This window comes from Taudactylus pleione, unplaced genomic scaffold (genome assembly GCF_031769625.1).
Source record: "Taudactylus pleione unplaced genomic scaffold, aTauple2 ptg000070l, whole genome shotgun sequence".
NCBI classification, from domain to species: Eukaryota; Metazoa; Chordata; class Amphibia; order Anura; family Myobatrachidae; genus Taudactylus; species Taudactylus pleione.
In genome coordinates, this window is record NW_028284472.1 from 17490314 (window position 1) to 17507283 (window position 16970).

The window sequence follows — 16970 nt, forward strand, 5'->3', positions numbered from 1 at the left end:
TAATTGCAAATATTTAGGATTTACATTCAACTTTTCATAACAATATGATTGGAGATTGGAGATCCTTATACTACATAAACAATATAATGATCGGTTGTTGACTGGAAAGTCCCTTTCAAAGTTAGACCACAAGTTACAATGTAATTTCAGATTCCTTAAAACCAGTAATTGGTGTTTTGAAAACACTTTTGTCTCTGCTCAACTAGCCTTGCTCAGATTGAGGGGTATGTATTCTAAAACATCATAAAAAATGTCTCCATACAGTCCTTAATTGTGTACCACAAATTATGTCACTAAATCCGCATACTTAAAATAGGACTTGCACCATATATCAGCAAGAGGAAGACTCAGATATAGCTGTTTTTGCATTTGGGAGAACTATTGTAAATATCTGACACTCCTTTGCCACTCTATGTATTCTACAAGTGCTACAGTCGAACCAAGCGCTAAAACCGCCAGGGGCTATGTGGCGCAATGGATAGCGCATTGGACTTCTAGTTGGGTGTAGTTATTCAAAGGTTGTGGGTTCGAGTCCCACCAGAGTCTTTCTTCAGTATTAAATGCAAGTATTTAAGATTTACATTCAACTTTTCATAACAATATGATTGGAGATTGGACATCCTTATACTACATAAACAATATAATGATCGGTTGTTGACTGGAAAGTCCCTTTCAAAGTTAGATCACCAGTTACAATGTTATTTCAGATTCCTTTAAACCTGTAATTCGTGTTTTGAAAACACTTTTGTCTCAGCTCAACTAGCCTTGCTCAGATTGAGGGGTATGTATTCTAAAACATCATAAAAAATGTCTCCATACAGTCCTTAATTGTGTACCACAAATTATGTCACTAAATCCGCATACTTAAAATAGGACTTGCACCAAATATCAGCAAGAGGAAGACTCAGATATAGCTGTTTTTGCATTTGGGAGAACTATTGTAAATATCTGACACTCCTTTGCCACTCTATGTATTCTACAAGTGCTACAGTCGAACCAAGTGCTAAAACCGCTAGGGGCTCTGTGGCGCAATGGATAGCGCTTTGGACTTCTAGTTGGTTGTAGTTATTCAAAGGTTGTGGGTTCGAGTCCCACCAGAGTTGTTCTTCAGTGTTAAATGCAAATATTTAAGATTTACTTTCAACTTTTCATAACAATATGATTGGAGATTGAACATCCAAATACTACATAAACAATATAATGATCGGTTGTTGACTGGAAAGTCCCTTTCAAAGTTAGATCACAAGTTACAATGTAATTTCAGATTCCTTTAAACCAGTAATTGGTGTTTTGAAAACACTTTTGTCTCTACTCAACTAGCCTTGCTTAGATTGAGTGGTATGTATTCTAAAACACCATAAAAAAATGTCTCCCTACAGTCCTTAATTGTGTACCACAAATTATGCCACTAATTCCGCATACTTAAAATAGGACTTGCACCATATATCAGCAAGAGGAAGACTCAGATATAGCTGTTTTTGCATTTGGGAGAACTATTGTAAATATCTGACACTCCTTTGCCACTCTATGTATTCTACAAGTGCTACAGTCGAACCAAGCACATAAACTGCCAGGAGCGCTGTGGTGCAATGGATAGCATGTTAGACTTCTAGTTGGTTGTAGTTATTCAAAAGTTGTGGGCTCGAGTCCCACCAGATTCATTCTTTAGTTTTAATTGCAAATATTTAGGATTTACATTCAACTTTTCATAACAATATGATTGGAAATTGGAGATCCATATACTACATAAACAATATAATGATCGGTTTTTGACTGGAAAGTCCCTTTTAAAGTTAGATCACAAGTTACAATGTAATTTCAGATTCCTTTAAACCAGTAATTGGTGTTTTGAAAACACTTTTGTCTCTACTCAACTAGCCTTGCTTAGATTGAGTGGTATGTATTCTAAAACATCATAAAAAAATGTCTCCCTACAGTCCTTAATTGTGTACCACAAATTATGTCACTAAATGTGCATACTTAAAATAGGACTTGCACCATATATCAGCTAGAGGAAGACTCAGATATAGCTGTTTTTGCATTTGGGAGAACTATTGTAAATATCTGACACTCCTTTGCCACTCTATGTATTCTACAAGTGCTACAGTCGAACCAAGTGTTAAAACCGCCAGGGGCTCTGTGGCGTAATGGATAGCGCATTGGACTTCTAGTTGGTTGTAGTTATTCAAAGGTTGTGGGTTCGAGTCCCACCAGAGTCGTTCTTCAGTATTAAATGCAAATATTTAAGATTTACATTCAACTTTTCATAACAATATGATTGAAGATTGGACATCCTTATACTACATAAACAATATAATGATCGGTTGTTGACTGGAAAGTCCCTTTCAAAGTTAGATCACAAGTTACAATGTTATTTCAGATTCCTTTAAACCTGTAATTCGTGTTTTGCAAACACTTTTGTCTCAGCTCAACTAGCCTTGCTCAGATTGAGGGGTATGTATTCTAAAACATCATAAAAAATGTCTCCCTACAGTCCTTAATTGTGTACCACAAATTATGTCACTAAATCCGCATACTTAAAATAGGACTTGCACCAAATATCAGCAAGAGGAAGACTCAGATATAGCTGTTTTTGCATTTGGGAGAACTATTGTAAATATCTGACACTCCTTTGCCACTCTATGTATTCTACAAGTGCTACAGTCGAACCAAGCGCTAAAACCGCCAGGGGCTCTGTGGCGCAATAGATAGCGCGTTGGACTTCTAGTTGGTTGTAGTTATTCAAAGGTTGTGGGTTCGAGTCCCACCAGAGTTGTTCTTCAGTTTTAAATGCAAATATTTAAGATTTACATTCAAGTTTTCATAACAATATGATTGGAGATTGGAGATCCTTATACAACATAAACAATATAATGATCGGTTGTTGACTGGAAAGTCCCTTTCAAAGTTAGATTACAAGTTATAATGTGATTTCAGATTCCTTTAAACCAGTAATTGGTGTTTTGAAAACACTTTTGTCTCAGCTCAACTAGCCTTGCTCAGAATGAGGGGTATGTATTCTAAAACATCATAAAAAATGTCTCCATACAGTCCTTAATTGTGTACCACAAATTATGTCACTAAATCCGCATACTTAAAATAGGACTTGCACCAAATATCAACAAGAGGAAGACTCAGATATAGCTGTTTTTGCATTTGGGAGAACTATTGTAAATATCTTACACTCCTTTGCCACTCTATGTATTCTACAAGTGCTACAGTCGAACCAAGCGCTAAAACCACCAGGGGCTCTGTGGCACAATGGATAGCGCATTGGACTTCTAGTTGGTTGTAGTTATTCAAAGGTTGTGGGTTCGAGTCCCACCAGAGTCGTTCTTCAGTTTTAAATGCAAATATTTAAGATTTACATTCAACTTTTCATAACAATATGATTGGAGATTGGACATCCTTATACTACATAAAGAATATAATGATCCGTTTTTGACTGGAAAGTCCCTTTCAAAGTTAGATAACAAGTTACAATGTAATTTTAGATTCCTTAAAACCAGTAATTGGTGTTTTGAAAACACTTTTGTCTCTGCTCAACTAGCCTTGCTCAGATTGAGGGGTATGTATTCTAAAACATCATAAAAAATGTCTCCATACAGTCCTTAATTGTGTACCACAAATTATGTCACTAAATCCGCATACTTAAAATAGGACTTGCACCAAATATCAGCAAGAGGAAGACTCAGATATAGCTGTTTTTGCATTTGGGAGAACTATTGTAAATATCTGACACTCCTTTGCCACTCTATGTATTCTACAAGTGCTACAGTCGAACCAAGCACATAAACTGCCAGGAGCGCTGTGGTGCAAGGGATAGCACGTTAGACTTCTAGTTGGTTGTAGTTATTCAAAAGTTGTGGGCTCGAGTCCCACCAGATTCATTCTTTAGTTTTAATTGCAAATATTTAGGATTTACATTCAACTTTTCATAACAATATGATTGGAGATTGGAGATCCTTATACTACATAAACAATATAATGATCGGTTGTTGACTGGAAAGTCCCTTTCAAAGTTAGACCACAAGTTACAATGTAATTTCAGATTCCTTAAAACCAGTAATTGGTGTTTTGAAAACACTTTTGTCTCTGCTCAACTAGCCTTGCTCAGATTGAGGGGTATGTATTCTAAAACATCATAAAAAATGTCTCCATACAGTCCTTAATTGTGTACCACAAATTATGTCACTAAATCTGCATACTTAAAATAGGACTTGCACCATATATCAGCAAGAGGAAGACTCAGATATAGCTGTTTTTGCATTTGGGAGAACTATTGTAAATATCTGACACTCCTTTGCCACTCTATGTATTCTACAAGTGCTACAGTCGAACCAAGCGCTAAAACCGCCAGGGGCTCTGTGGCGCAATGGATAGCGCATTGGACTTCTAGTTGGGTGTAGTTATTCAAAGGTTGTGGGTTCGAGTCCCACCAGAGTCGTTCTTCAGTATTAAATGCAAGTATTTAAGATTTACATTCAACTTTTCATAACAATATGATTGGAGATTGGACATCCTTATACTACATAAACAATATAATGATCGGTTGTTGACTGGAAAGTCCCTTTCGAAGTTAGATCACAAGTTACAATGTTATTTCAGATTCCTTTAAACCTGTAATTCGTGTTTTGAAAACACTTTTGTCTCAGCTCAACTAGCCTTGCTCAGATTGAGGGGTATGTATTCTAAAACATCATAAAAAATGTCTCCCTACAGTCCTTAATTGTGTACCACAAATTATGTCACTAAATCCGCATACTTAAAATAGGACTTGCACCAAATATCAGCAAGAGGAAGACTCAGATATAGCTGTTTTGCATTTGGGAGAACTATTGTAAATATCTGACACTCCTTTGCCACTCTATGTATTCTACAAGTGCTACAGTCGAACCAAGTGCTAAAACCACCAGGGGCTCTGTGGCACAATGGATTGAATAGCGCATTGGACTTCTAGCTGGTTGTAGTTATTCAAAGGTTGTGGGTTCGAGTCCCACCAGAGTCGTTCTTCAGTGTTAAATGCAAATATTTAAGATTTACTTTCAACTTTTCATATCAATATGATTGGAGATTGGAGATCCTTATACTACATAAACAATATAATGATCGGTTGTTGACTGGAAAGTCCCTTTCAAAGTTAGATTACAAGTTATAATGTGATTTCAGATTCCTTTAGACCAGTAGTTGGTGTTTTGAAAACACTTTTGTCTCAGCTCAACTAGCCTTGCTCAGAATGAGGGGTATGTATTCTAAAACATCATAAAAAATGTCTCCCTACAGTCCTTAATTGTGTACCACAAATTATGTCACTAAATCCGCATACTTAAAATAGGACTTGCAACAAATATCAGCAAGAGGAAGACTCGGATATAGCTGTTTTTGCATTTCAGAGAACTATTGTAAATATCTGACACTCCTTTGCCACTCTATGTATTCTACAAGTGCTACAGTCGAACCAAGCGCTAAAACCGCCAGGGGCTCTGTGGCGCAATGGATAGCGCGTTGGACTTCTAGTTGGTTGTAGCTATTCAAAGGTTGTGGGCTCGAGTCCCACCAGAGTTGTTCTTCAGTTTTAAATGCAAATATTTAAGATTTACATTCATCTTTTCATAACAATATGATTGGAGATTGGAGATCCTTATACTACATAAACAATATAATGATCTAGTTGTTGACTGGAAAGTCCCTTTCAAAGTTAGATTACAAGTTATAATGTGATTTCAGATTCCTTTAAACCAGTAATTGGTGTTTTGAAAACACTTTTGTCTCAGCTCAACTAGCCTTGTTCAGAATGAGGGGTATGTATTCTAAAACATCATAAAAAATGTCTCCATACAGTCCTTAATTGTGTACCACAAATTATGTCACTAAATCCGCATACTTAAAATAGGACTTGCACCAAATATCAGCAAGAGGAAGACTCAGATATAGCTGTTTTTGCATTTGGGAGAACTATTGTAAATATCTGACACTCCTTTGCCACTCTATGTATTCTACAAGTGCTACAGTCGAACCAAGCACTAAAACCGCCAGGGGCTCTGTGGCACAATGGATAGCGCATTGGACTTCTAGTTGGTTGTAGTTATTCAAAGCTTGTGGGTTCGAGTCCCACCAGAGTCGTTCTTCAGTTTTAAATGCAAATATTTAAGATTTACATTCAACTTTTCATAACAATATGATTGGAGATTGGACATCCTTATACTACATAAACAATATAATGATCCGTTTTTGACTGGAAAGTCCCTTTCAAAGTTAGATCACAAGTTACAATGTAATTTCAGATTCCTTAAAACCAGTAATTGGTGTTTTGAAAACACTTTTGTCTCTGCTCAACTAGCCTTGCTCAGATTGAGGGGTATGTATTCTAAAACATCATAAAAAATGTCTCCATACAGTCCTTAATTGTGTACCACAAATTATGTCACTAAATCCGCATACTTAAAATAGGACTTGCACCAAATATCAGCAAGAGAAAGACTCAGATATAGCTGTTTTTGCATTTGGGAGAACTTTTGTAAATATCTGACACTCCTTTGCCACTCTATGTATTCTACAAGTGCTACAGTCGAACCAAGCACATAAACTGCCAGGAGCGCTGTGGTGCAATGGATAGCACGTTAGACTTCTAGTTGGTTGTAGTTTTTCAAAAGTTGTGGGCTCGAGTCCCACCAGATTCATTCTTTAGTTTTAATTGCAAATATTTAGGATTTACATTCAACTTTTCATAACAATATGATTGGAGATTGGAGATCCATATACTACATAAACAATATAATGATCGGTTTTTGACTGGAAAGTCCCTTTTAAAGGTAGATCACAAGTTACAATGTAATTTCAGATTCCTTTAAACCAGTAATTGGTGTTTTGAAAACACTTTTGTCTCTACTCAACTAGCCTTGCTTAGATTGAGTGGTATGTATTCTAAAACATCATAAAAAAATGTCTCCCTACAGTCCTTAATTGTGTACCACAAATTATGTCACTAAATCCGCATACTTAAAATAGGACTTGCACCAAATATCAGCAAGAGGAAGACTCAGATATAGCTGTTTTTGCATTTGGGAGAACTATTGTAAATATCTGACACTCCTTTGCCACTCTATGTATTCTACAAGTGCTACAGTCGAACCAAGCGCTAAAACCGCCAGGGGCTCTGTGGCGCAATGGATAGCGCATTGGACTTCTAGTTGGTTGTAGTTATTCAAAGGTTGTGGGTTCGAGTCCCACCAGAGTCGTTCTTCAGTTTTAAATGCAAATATTTAAGATTTACATTCAACTTTTCATAACAATATGATTGGAGATTGGACATCCTTATACTACATAAACAATATAATGATCCGTTTTTGACTGGAAAGTCCCTTTCAAAGTTAGATCACAAGTTACAATGTAATTTCAGATTCCTTAAAACCAGTAATTGGTGTTTTGAAAACACTTTTGTCTCTGCTCAACTAGCCTTGCTCAGATTGAGGGGTATGTATTCTAAAACATCATAAAAAATGTCTCCATACAGTCCTTAATTGTGTACCACAAATTATGTCACTAAATCCGCATACTTAAAATAGGACTTGCACCAAATATCAGCAAGAGAAAGACTCAGATATAGCTGTTTTTGCATTTGGGAGAACTTTTGTAAATATCTGACACTCCTTTGCCACTCTATGTATTCTACAAGTGCTACAGTCGAACCAAGCACATAAACTGCCAGGAGCGCTGTGGTGCAATGGATAGCACGTTAGACTTCTAGTTGGTTGTAGTTATTCAAAAGTTGTGGGCTCGAGTCCCACCAGATTCATTCTTTAGTTTTAATTGCAAATATTTAGGATTTACATTCAACTTTTCATAACAATATGATTGGAGATTGGAGATCCATATACTACATAAACAATATAATGATCGGTTTTTGACTGGAAAGTCCCTTTTAAAGTTAGATCACAAGTTACAATGTTATTTCAGATTCCTTTAAACCAGTAATTGGTGTTTTGAAAACACTTTTGTCTCTACTCAACTAGCCTTGCTTAGATTGAGTGGTATGTATTCTAAAACATCATAAAAAAATGTCTCCCTACAGTCCTTAATTGTGTACCACAAATTATGTCACTAAATCCGCATACTTAAAATAGGACTTGCACCATATATCAGCAAGAGGAAAACTCAGATATAGCTGTTTTTGCATTTGGGAGAACTATTGTAAATATCTGACACTCCTTTGCCACTCTATGTATTCTACAAGTGCTACATTCGAACCAAGTGCTAAAACCGCCAGGGGCTCTGTGGCCCAATGGATAGCGCTTTGGACTTCTAGTTGGTTGTAGTTATTCAAAGGTTGTGGGTTCGAGTCCCACCAGAGTCGTTCTTCAGTGTTAAATGCAAATATTTAAGATTTACTTTCAACTTTTCATAACAATATGATTGGAGATTGAACATCCGAATACTTCATAAACAATATAATGATCGGTTGTTGACTGGAAAGTCCCTTTCAAAGTTAGATCACAAGTTACAATGTAATTTCAGATTCCTTTAAACCAGTAATTGGTGTTTTGAAAACACTTTTGTCTCTACTCAACTAGCCTTGCTTAGATTGAGTGGTATGTATTCTAAAACATCATAAAAAAATGTCTCCCTACAGTCCTTAATTGTGTACCACAAATTATGCCACTAATTCCGCATACTTAAAATAGGACTTGCACCAAATATCAGCAAGAGGAAGACTCAGATATAGCTGTTTTTGCATTTGGGAGAACTATTGTAAATATCTGACACTCCTTTGCCACTCTATGTATTCTACAAGTGCTACAGTCGAACCAAGCGCTAAAACCACCAGGGGCTCTGTGGCGCAATGGATAGCACGTTGGACTTCTAGTTGGTTGTAGTTATTCAAAGGTTGTGGGTTCGAGTCCCACCAGAGTTGTACTTCAGTTTTAAATGCAAATATTTAAGATTTACATTCAAGTTTTCATAACAATATGATTGGAGATTGGAGATCCTTATACTACATAAACAATATAATGATCGGTTGTTGACTGGAAAGTCCCTTTCAAAGTTAGATTACAAGTTATAATGTGATTTCAGATTCCTTTAAACCAGTAATTGGTGTTTGGAAAACACTTTTGTCTCAGCTCAACTAGCCTTGCTCAGAATGAGGGGTATGTATTCTAAAACATCATAAAAAATGTCTCCATACAGTCCTTAATTGTGTACCACAAATTATGTCACTAAATCCGCATACTTAAAATAGGACTTGCACCAAATATCAGCAAGAGGAAGACTCAGATATAGCTGTTTTTGCATTTGGGAGAACTATTGTAAATATCTGACACTCCTTTGCCACTCTATGTATTCTACAAGTGCTACAGTCGAACCAAGCGCTAAAACCGCCAGGGGCTCTGTGGCACAATGGATAGCGCATTGGACTTCTCGTTGGTTGTAGTTATTCAAAGGTTGTGGGTTCGAGTCCCACCAGAGTCGTTCTTCAGTTTTAAATGCAAATATTTAAGATTTACATTCAACTTTTCATATCAATATGATTGGAGATTGGAGATCCTTATACTACATAAACAATATAATGATCGGTTGTTGACTGGAAAGTCCCTTTCAAAGTTAGATTACAAGTTATAATGTGATTTCAGATTCCTTTAGACCAGTAGTTGGTGTTTTGAAAACACTTTTGTCTCAGCTCAACTAGCCTTGCTCAGAATGAGGGGTATGTTTTCTAAAACATCATAAAAAATGTCTCCCTACAGTCCTTAATTGTGTACCACAAATTATGTCACTAAATCCGCATACTTAAAATAGGACTTGCAACAAATATCAGCAAGAGGAAGACTCGGATATAGCTGTTTTTGCATTTCAGAGAACTATTGTAAATATCTGACACTCCTTTGCCACTCTATGTATTCTACAAGTGCTACAGTCGAACCAAGCGCTAAAACCGCCAGGGGCTCTGTGGCGCAATGGATAGCGCGTTGGACTTCTAGTTGGTTGTAGTTATTCAAAGGTTGTGGGCTCGAGTCCCACCAGAGTTGTTCTTCAGTTTTAAATGCAAATATTTAAGATTTACACTTCATCTTTTCATAACAATATGATTGGAGATTGGAGATCCTTATACTACATAAACAATATAATGATCGGTTGTTGACTGGAAAGTCCCTTTCAAAGTTAGATTACAAGTTATAATGTGATTTCAGATTCCTTTAAACCAGTAATTGGTGTTTTGAAAACACTTTTGTCTCAGCTCAACTAGCCTTGTTCAGAATGAGGGGTATGTATTCTAAAACATCATAAAAAATGTCTCCATACAGTCCTTAATTGTGTACCACAAATTATGTCACTAAATCCGCATACTTAAAATAGGACTTGCACCAAATATCAGCAAGAGGAAGACTCAGATATAGCTGTTTTTGCATTTGGGAGAACTATTGTAAATATCTGACACTCCTTTGCCACTCTATGTATTCTACAAGTGCTACAGTCGAACCAAGCACTAAAACCGCCAGGGGCTCTGTGGCACAATGGATAGCGCATTGGACTTCTAGTTGGTTGTAGTTATTCAAAGGTTGTGGGTTCGAGTCCCACCAGAGTCGTTCTTCAGTTTTAAATGCAAATATTTAAGATTTACATTCAACTTTTCATAACAATATGATTGGAGATTGGACATCCTTATACTACATAAACAATATAATGATCCGTTTTTGACTGGAAAGTCCCTTTCAAAGTAAGATCACAAGTTACAATGTAATTTCAGATTCCTTAAAACCAGTAATTGGTGTTTTGAAAACACTTTTGTCTCTGCTCAACTAGCCTTGCTCAGATTGAGGGGTATGTATTCTAAAACATCATAAAAAATGTCTCCATACAGTCCTTAATTGTGTACCACAAATTATGTCACTAAATCCGCATACTTAAAATAGGACTTGCACCAAATATCAGCAAGAGAAAGACTCAGATATAGCTGTTTTTGCATTTGGGAGAACTTTTGTAAATATCTGACACTCCTTTGCCACTCTATGTATTCTACAAGTGCTACAGTCGAACCAAGCACATAAACTGCCAGGAGCGCTGTGGTGCAATGGATAGCACGTTAGACTTCTAGTTGGTTGTAGTTATTCAAAAGTTGTGGGCTCGAGTCCCACCAGATTCATTCTTTAGTTTTAATTGCAAATATTTAGGATTTACATTCAACTTTTCATAACAATATGATTGGAGATTGGAGATCCATATACTACATAAACAATATAATGATCGGTTTTTGACTGGAAAGTCCCTTTTAAAGTTAGATCACAAGTTACAATGTAATTTCAGATTCCTTTAAACCAGTAATTGGTGTTTTGAAAACACTTTTGTCTCTACTCAACTAGCCTTGCTTAGATTGAGTGGTATGTATTCTAAAACATCATAAAAAAATGTCTCCCTACAGTCCTTAATTGTGTACCACAAATTATGTCACTAAATCCGCATACTTAAAATAGGACTTGCACCAAATATCAGCAAGAGGAAGACTCAGATATAGCTGTTTTTGCATTTGGGAGAACTATTGTAAATATCTGACACTCCTTTGCCACTCTATGTATTCTACAAGTGCTACAGTCGAACCAAGCGCTAAAACCGCCAGGGGCTCTGTGGCGCAATGGATAGCGCATTGGACTTCTAGTTGGTTGTAGTTATTCAAAGGTTGTGGGTTCGAGTCCCACCAGAGTCGTTCTTCAGTTTTAAATGCAAATATTTAAGATTTACATTCAACTTTTCATAACAATATGATTGGAGATTGGACATCCTTATACTACATAAACAATATAATGATCCGTTTTTGACTGGAAAGTCCCTTTCAAAGTTAGATCACAAGTTACAATGTAATTTCAGATTCCTTAAAACCAGTAATTGGTGTTTTGAAAACACTTTTGTCTCTGCTCAACTAGCCTTGCTCAGATTGAGGGGTATGTATTCTAAAACATCATAAAAAATGTCTCCATACAGTCCTTAATTGTGTACCACAAATTATGTCACTAAATCCGCATACTTAAAATAGGACTTGCACCAAATATCAGCAAGAGAAAGACTCAGATATAGCTGTTTTTGCATTTGGGAGAACTTTTGTAAATATCTGACACTCCTTTGCCACTCTATGTATTCTACAAGTGCTACAGTCGAACCAAGCACATAAACTGCCAGGAGCGCTGTGGTGCAATGGATAGCACGTTAGACTTCTAGTTGGTTGTAGTTATTCAAAAGTTGTGGGCTCGAGTCCCACCAGATTCATTCTTTAGTTTTAATTGCAAATATTTAGGATTTACATTCAACTTTTCATAACAATATGATTGGAGATTGAACATCCGAATACTACATAAACAATATAATGATCGGTTGTTGACTGGAAAGTCCCTTTCAAAGTTAGATCACAAGTTACAATGTAATTTCAGATTCCTTTAAACCAGTAATTGGTGTTTTGAAAACACTTTTGTCTCTACTCAACTAGCCTTGCTTAGATTGAGTGGTATGTATTCTAAAACATCATAAAAAAATGTCTCCCTACAGTCCTTAATTGTGTACCACAAATTATGCCACTAATTCCGCATACTTAAAATAGGACTTGCACCAAATATCAGCAAGAGGAAGACTCAGATATAGCTGTTTTTGCATTTGGGAGAACTATTGTAAATATCTGACACTCCTTTGCCACTCTATGTATTCTACAAGTGCTACAGTCGAACCAAGCGCTAAAACCACCAGGGGCTCTGTGGCGCAATGGATAGCGCGTTGGACTTCTAGTTGGTTGTAGTTATTCAAAGGTTGTGGGTTCGAGTCCCACCAGAGTTGTACTTCAGTTTTAAATGCAAATATTTAAGATTTACATTCAAGTTTTCATAACAATATGATTGGAGATTGGAGATCCTTATACTACATAAACAATATAATGATCGGTTGTTGACTGGAAAGTCCCTTTCAAAGTTAGATTACAAGTTATAATGTGATTTCAGATTCCTTTAAACCAGTAATTGGTGTTTGGAAAACACTTTTGTCTCAGCTCAACTAGCCTTGCTCAGAATGAGGGGTATGTATTCTAAAACATCATAAAAAATGTCTCCATACAGTCCTTAATTGTGTACCACAAATTATGTCACTAAATCCGCATACTTAAAATAGGACTTGCACCAAATATCAGCAAGAGGAAGACTCAGATATAGCTGTTTTTGCATTTGGGAGAACTATTGTAAATATCTGACACTCCTTTGCCACTCTATGTATTCTACAAGTGCTACAGTCGAACCAAGCGCAAAAACCGCCAGGGGCTCTGTGGCACAATGGATAGCGCATTGGACTTCTAGTTGGTTGTAGTTATTCAAAGGTTGTGGGTTCGAGTCCCACCAGAGTCGTTCTTCAGTTTTAAATGCAAATATTTAAGATTTACATTCAACTTTTCATAACAATATGATTGGAGACTGGACATCCTTATACTACATAAACAATATAATGATCCGTTTTTGACTGGAAAGTCCCTTTCAAAGTTAGATCACAAGTTACAATGTAATTTCAGATTCCTTAAAACCAGTAATTGGTGTTTTGAAAACACTTTTGTCTCTGCTCTACTAGCCTTGCTCAGATTGAGGGGTATGTATTCTAAAACATCATAAAAAATGTCTCCATACAGTCCTTAATTGTGTACCACAAATTATGTCACTAAATCCGCATACTTAAATTAGGACTTGCACCAAATATCAGCAAGAGGAAGACTCAGATATAGCTGTTTTTGCATTTGGGAGAACTATTGTAAATATCTGACACTCCTTTGCCACTCTATGTATTCTACAAGTGCTACAGTCGAACCAAGCACATAAACTGCCAGGAGCGCTGTGGTGCAATGGATAGCACGTTAGACTTCTAGTTGGTTGTGGTTATTCAAAAGTTGTGGGCTCGAGTCCCACCAGATTCATTCTTTAGTTTTAATTGCAAATATTTAGGATTTACATTCAACTTTTCATAACAATATGATTGGAGATTGGAGATCCATATATTACATAAACAATATAATGATCCGTTTTTGACTGGAAAGTCCCTTTCAAAGTTAGATCACAAGTTACAATGTAATTTCAGATTCCTTAAAACCAGTAATTGGTGTTTTGAAAACACTTTTGTCTCTGCTCAACTAGCCTTGCTCAGATTGAGGGGTATGTATTCTAAAACATCATAAAAAATGTCTCCATACAGTCCTTAATTGTGTACCACAAATTATGTCACTAAATCCGCATACTTAAAATAGGACTTGCACCAAATATCAGCAAGAGAAAGACTCAGATATAGCTGTTTTTGCATTTGGGAGAACTTTTGTAAATATCTGACACTCCTTTGCCACTCTATGTATTCTACAAGTGCTACAGTCGAACCAAGCACATAAACTGCCAGGAGCGCTGTGGTGCAATGGATAGCACGTTAGACTTCTAGTTGGTTGTAGTTATTCAAAAGTTGTGGGCTCGAGTCCCACCAGATTCATTCTTTAGTTTTAATTGCAAATATTTAGGATTTACATTCAACTTTTCATAACAATATGATTGGAGATTGGAGATCCATATACTACATAAACAATATAATGATCGGTTTTTGACTGGAAAGTCCCTTTTAAAGTTAGATCACAAGTTACAATGTAATTTCAGATTCCTTTAAACCAGTAATTGGTGTTTTGAAAACACTTTTGTCTCTACTCAACTAGTCTTGCTTAGATTGAGTGGTATGTATTCTAAAACATCATAAAAAAATGTCTCCCTACAGTCCTTAATTGTGTACCACAAATTATGTCACTAAATCCGCATACTTAAAATAGGACTTGCACCAAATATCAGCAAGAGGAAGACTCAGATATAGCTGTTTTTGCATTTGGGAGAACTATTGTAAATATCTGACACTCCTTTGCCACTCTATGTATTCTACAAGTGCTACAGTCGAACCAAGCGCTAAAACCGCCAGGGGCTCTGTGGCACAATGGATAGCGCATTGGACTTCTAGTTGGTTGTAGTTATTCAAAGGTTGTGGGTTCGAGTCCCACCAGAGTCGTTCTTCAGTTTTAAATGCAAATATTTAAGATTTACATTCAACTTTTCATAACAATATGATTGGAGATTGGACATCCTTATACTACATAAACAATATAATGATCCGTTTTTGACTGGAAAGTCCCTTTCAAAGTTAGATCACAAGTTACAATGTAATTTCAGATTCCTTAAAACCAGTAATTGGTGTTTTGAAAACACTTTTGTCTCTGCTCAACTAGCCTTGCTCAGATTGAGGGGTATGTATTCTAAAACATCATAAAAAATGTCTCCATACAGTCCTTAATTGTGTACCACAAATTATGTCACTAAATCCGCATACTTAAAATAGGACTTGCACCAAATATCAGCAAGAGGAAGACTCAGATATAGCTGTTTTTGCATTTGGGAGAACTATTGTAAATATCTGACACTCCTTTGCCACTCTACGTATTCTACAAGTGCTACAGTCGAACCAAGCACATAAACTGCCAGGAGCGCTGTGGTGCAATGGATAGCACGTTAGACTTCTAGTTGGTTGTGGTTATTCAAAAGTTGTGGGCTCGAGTCCCACCAGAGTCGTTCTTCAGTGTTAAATGCAAATATTTAAGATTTACTTTCAACTTTTCATAACAATATGATTGGAGATTGAACATCCGAATACTACATAAACAATATAATGATCGGTTGTTGACTGGAAAGTCCCTTTCAAAGTTAGATCACAAGTTACAATGTAATTTCAGATTCCTTAAAACCAGTAATTGGTGTTTTGAAAACACTTTTGTCTCTGCTCAACTAGCCTTGCTCAGATTGAGGGGTATGTATTCTAAAACATCATAAAAAATGTCTCCATACAGTCCTTAATTGTGTAATTGCAGACTCAGATATAGCTGTTTTTGCATTTCAGAGAACTATTGTAAATATATGACACTCCTTTCCACTCTATGTATTCTACAAGTGCTACAGTCGAACCAAGCGATAAAACCGCCAGGTTCTCTGTGGCGCAATGGATAGCGCATTGGACTTCTAGTTGGTTGTAGTTATTCAAAGGTTGTGGGTTCGAGTCCCACCAGAGGCATTCTTCAGTATCAAATGCAAATATTTAAGATTTACATTCAACTTTTCATAACAATATGATTGGAGATTGGACATCCTTATACTACATAAACAATATAATGATCGGTTGTTGACTGGAAAGTCCCTTTTAAAGTTAGATCACAAGTTACAATGTAATTTCAGATTCCTTTAAACCAGTAATTGGTGTTTTGAAAACACTTTTGTCTCTACTCAAATAGCCTTGCTTAGATTGAGTGGTATGTATTCTAAAACATCATAAAAAAATGTCTCCCTACAGTCCTTAATTGTGTACCACAAATTATGTCACTAAATCCGCATACTTAAAATAGGACTTGCACCATATATCAGCAAGAGGAAGACTCAGATATAGCTGTTTTTGCATTTGGGAGAACTATTGTAAATATCTGACACTCCTTTGCCACTCTATGTATTCTACAAGTGCTACAGTCGAACCAAGTGCTAAAACCGCCAGGTGCTCTGTGGCGCAATGGATAGCGCATTGGACTTCTAGTTGGTTGTAGTTATTCAAAGGTTGTGGGTTCAAGTCCCACCAGAGTCATTCTTCAGTATTAAATGCAAATATTTAAGATTTACATTCAACTTTTCATAACAATATGATTGGAGATTGGACATCCTTATACTACATAAACAATATAATGATCGGTTGTTGACTGGAAAGTCCCTTTCAAAGTTAGATCACAAGTTACAATGTTATTTCAGATTCCTTTAAACCTGTAATTCGTGTTTTGAAAACACTTTTGTCTCTACTCAACTAGCCTTGCTTAGATTGAGTGGTATGTATTCTAAAACATCATAAAAAAATGTCTCCCTACAGTCCTTAATTGTGTACCACAAATTATGTCACTAAATCCGCAT

General features: G+C 36.4%; 21 non-coding genes across 21 annotated transcripts; all 21 read left to right on the forward strand.

The window, feature by feature from the left end:
* The first annotated feature begins 460 nt into the window (after positions 1 to 460).
* On the forward strand, positions 461 to 546 carry TRNAR-UCU (transfer RNA arginine (anticodon UCU)). Its single transcript is given in 2 exon segments — positions 461 to 497; positions 511 to 546. It is a non-coding gene; the product is annotated as a tRNA-Arg (tRNA).
* A 471-nt stretch (positions 547 to 1017) lies between these two features.
* On the forward strand, positions 1018 to 1103 carry TRNAR-UCU (transfer RNA arginine (anticodon UCU)). The gene is given in 2 exon segments: positions 1018 to 1054; positions 1068 to 1103. It is a non-coding gene; the product is annotated as a tRNA-Arg (tRNA).
* A 1030-nt stretch (positions 1104 to 2133) lies between these two features.
* On the forward strand, positions 2134 to 2219 carry TRNAR-UCU (transfer RNA arginine (anticodon UCU)). The gene is given in 2 exon segments: positions 2134 to 2170; positions 2184 to 2219. It is a non-coding gene; the product is annotated as a tRNA-Arg (tRNA).
* A 471-nt stretch (positions 2220 to 2690) lies between these two features.
* TRNAR-UCU (transfer RNA arginine (anticodon UCU)) lies at positions 2691 to 2776 on the forward strand. The gene is given in 2 exon segments: positions 2691 to 2727; positions 2741 to 2776. It is a non-coding gene; the product is annotated as a tRNA-Arg (tRNA).
* Positions 2777 to 3247: 471 nt separating this feature from the next.
* On the forward strand, positions 3248 to 3333 carry TRNAR-UCU (transfer RNA arginine (anticodon UCU)). Its single transcript is given in 2 exon segments — positions 3248 to 3284; positions 3298 to 3333. It is a non-coding gene; the product is annotated as a tRNA-Arg (tRNA).
* A 1028-nt stretch (positions 3334 to 4361) lies between these two features.
* TRNAR-UCU (transfer RNA arginine (anticodon UCU)) lies at positions 4362 to 4447 on the forward strand. The gene is given in 2 exon segments: positions 4362 to 4398; positions 4412 to 4447. It is a non-coding gene; the product is annotated as a tRNA-Arg (tRNA).
* A 470-nt stretch (positions 4448 to 4917) lies between these two features.
* Positions 4918 to 5008, forward strand: TRNAR-UCU (transfer RNA arginine (anticodon UCU)). Its single transcript is given in 2 exon segments — positions 4918 to 4959; positions 4973 to 5008. It is a non-coding gene; the product is annotated as a tRNA-Arg (tRNA).
* A 471-nt stretch (positions 5009 to 5479) lies between these two features.
* TRNAR-UCU (transfer RNA arginine (anticodon UCU)) lies at positions 5480 to 5565 on the forward strand. The gene is given in 2 exon segments: positions 5480 to 5516; positions 5530 to 5565. It is a non-coding gene; the product is annotated as a tRNA-Arg (tRNA).
* Positions 5566 to 6037: 472 nt separating this feature from the next.
* TRNAR-UCU (transfer RNA arginine (anticodon UCU)) lies at positions 6038 to 6123 on the forward strand. The gene is given in 2 exon segments: positions 6038 to 6074; positions 6088 to 6123. It is a non-coding gene; the product is annotated as a tRNA-Arg (tRNA).
* A 1029-nt stretch (positions 6124 to 7152) lies between these two features.
* On the forward strand, positions 7153 to 7238 carry TRNAR-UCU (transfer RNA arginine (anticodon UCU)). The gene is given in 2 exon segments: positions 7153 to 7189; positions 7203 to 7238. It is a non-coding gene; the product is annotated as a tRNA-Arg (tRNA).
* Positions 7239 to 8267: 1029 nt separating this feature from the next.
* TRNAR-UCU (transfer RNA arginine (anticodon UCU)) lies at positions 8268 to 8353 on the forward strand. Its single transcript is given in 2 exon segments — positions 8268 to 8304; positions 8318 to 8353. It is a non-coding gene; the product is annotated as a tRNA-Arg (tRNA).
* Positions 8354 to 8825: 472 nt separating this feature from the next.
* On the forward strand, positions 8826 to 8911 carry TRNAR-UCU (transfer RNA arginine (anticodon UCU)). Its single transcript is given in 2 exon segments — positions 8826 to 8862; positions 8876 to 8911. It is a non-coding gene; the product is annotated as a tRNA-Arg (tRNA).
* Positions 8912 to 9382: 471 nt separating this feature from the next.
* On the forward strand, positions 9383 to 9468 carry TRNAR-UCU (transfer RNA arginine (anticodon UCU)). The gene is given in 2 exon segments: positions 9383 to 9419; positions 9433 to 9468. It is a non-coding gene; the product is annotated as a tRNA-Arg (tRNA).
* A 471-nt stretch (positions 9469 to 9939) lies between these two features.
* Positions 9940 to 10025, forward strand: TRNAR-UCU (transfer RNA arginine (anticodon UCU)). Its single transcript is given in 2 exon segments — positions 9940 to 9976; positions 9990 to 10025. It is a non-coding gene; the product is annotated as a tRNA-Arg (tRNA).
* Positions 10026 to 10497: 472 nt separating this feature from the next.
* On the forward strand, positions 10498 to 10583 carry TRNAR-UCU (transfer RNA arginine (anticodon UCU)). Its single transcript is given in 2 exon segments — positions 10498 to 10534; positions 10548 to 10583. It is a non-coding gene; the product is annotated as a tRNA-Arg (tRNA).
* A 1029-nt stretch (positions 10584 to 11612) lies between these two features.
* Positions 11613 to 11698, forward strand: TRNAR-UCU (transfer RNA arginine (anticodon UCU)). The gene is given in 2 exon segments: positions 11613 to 11649; positions 11663 to 11698. It is a non-coding gene; the product is annotated as a tRNA-Arg (tRNA).
* Positions 11699 to 12727: 1029 nt separating this feature from the next.
* TRNAR-UCU (transfer RNA arginine (anticodon UCU)) lies at positions 12728 to 12813 on the forward strand. Its single transcript is given in 2 exon segments — positions 12728 to 12764; positions 12778 to 12813. It is a non-coding gene; the product is annotated as a tRNA-Arg (tRNA).
* A 471-nt stretch (positions 12814 to 13284) lies between these two features.
* On the forward strand, positions 13285 to 13370 carry TRNAR-UCU (transfer RNA arginine (anticodon UCU)). Its single transcript is given in 2 exon segments — positions 13285 to 13321; positions 13335 to 13370. It is a non-coding gene; the product is annotated as a tRNA-Arg (tRNA).
* A 1586-nt stretch (positions 13371 to 14956) lies between these two features.
* On the forward strand, positions 14957 to 15042 carry TRNAR-UCU (transfer RNA arginine (anticodon UCU)). Its single transcript is given in 2 exon segments — positions 14957 to 14993; positions 15007 to 15042. It is a non-coding gene; the product is annotated as a tRNA-Arg (tRNA).
* Positions 15043 to 16008: 966 nt separating this feature from the next.
* On the forward strand, positions 16009 to 16095 carry TRNAR-UCU (transfer RNA arginine (anticodon UCU)). The gene is given in 2 exon segments: positions 16009 to 16046; positions 16060 to 16095. It is a non-coding gene; the product is annotated as a tRNA-Arg (tRNA).
* Positions 16096 to 16567: 472 nt separating this feature from the next.
* On the forward strand, positions 16568 to 16653 carry TRNAR-UCU (transfer RNA arginine (anticodon UCU)). Its single transcript is given in 2 exon segments — positions 16568 to 16604; positions 16618 to 16653. It is a non-coding gene; the product is annotated as a tRNA-Arg (tRNA).
* The last annotated feature ends 317 nt before the right edge of the window (positions 16654 to 16970 follow it).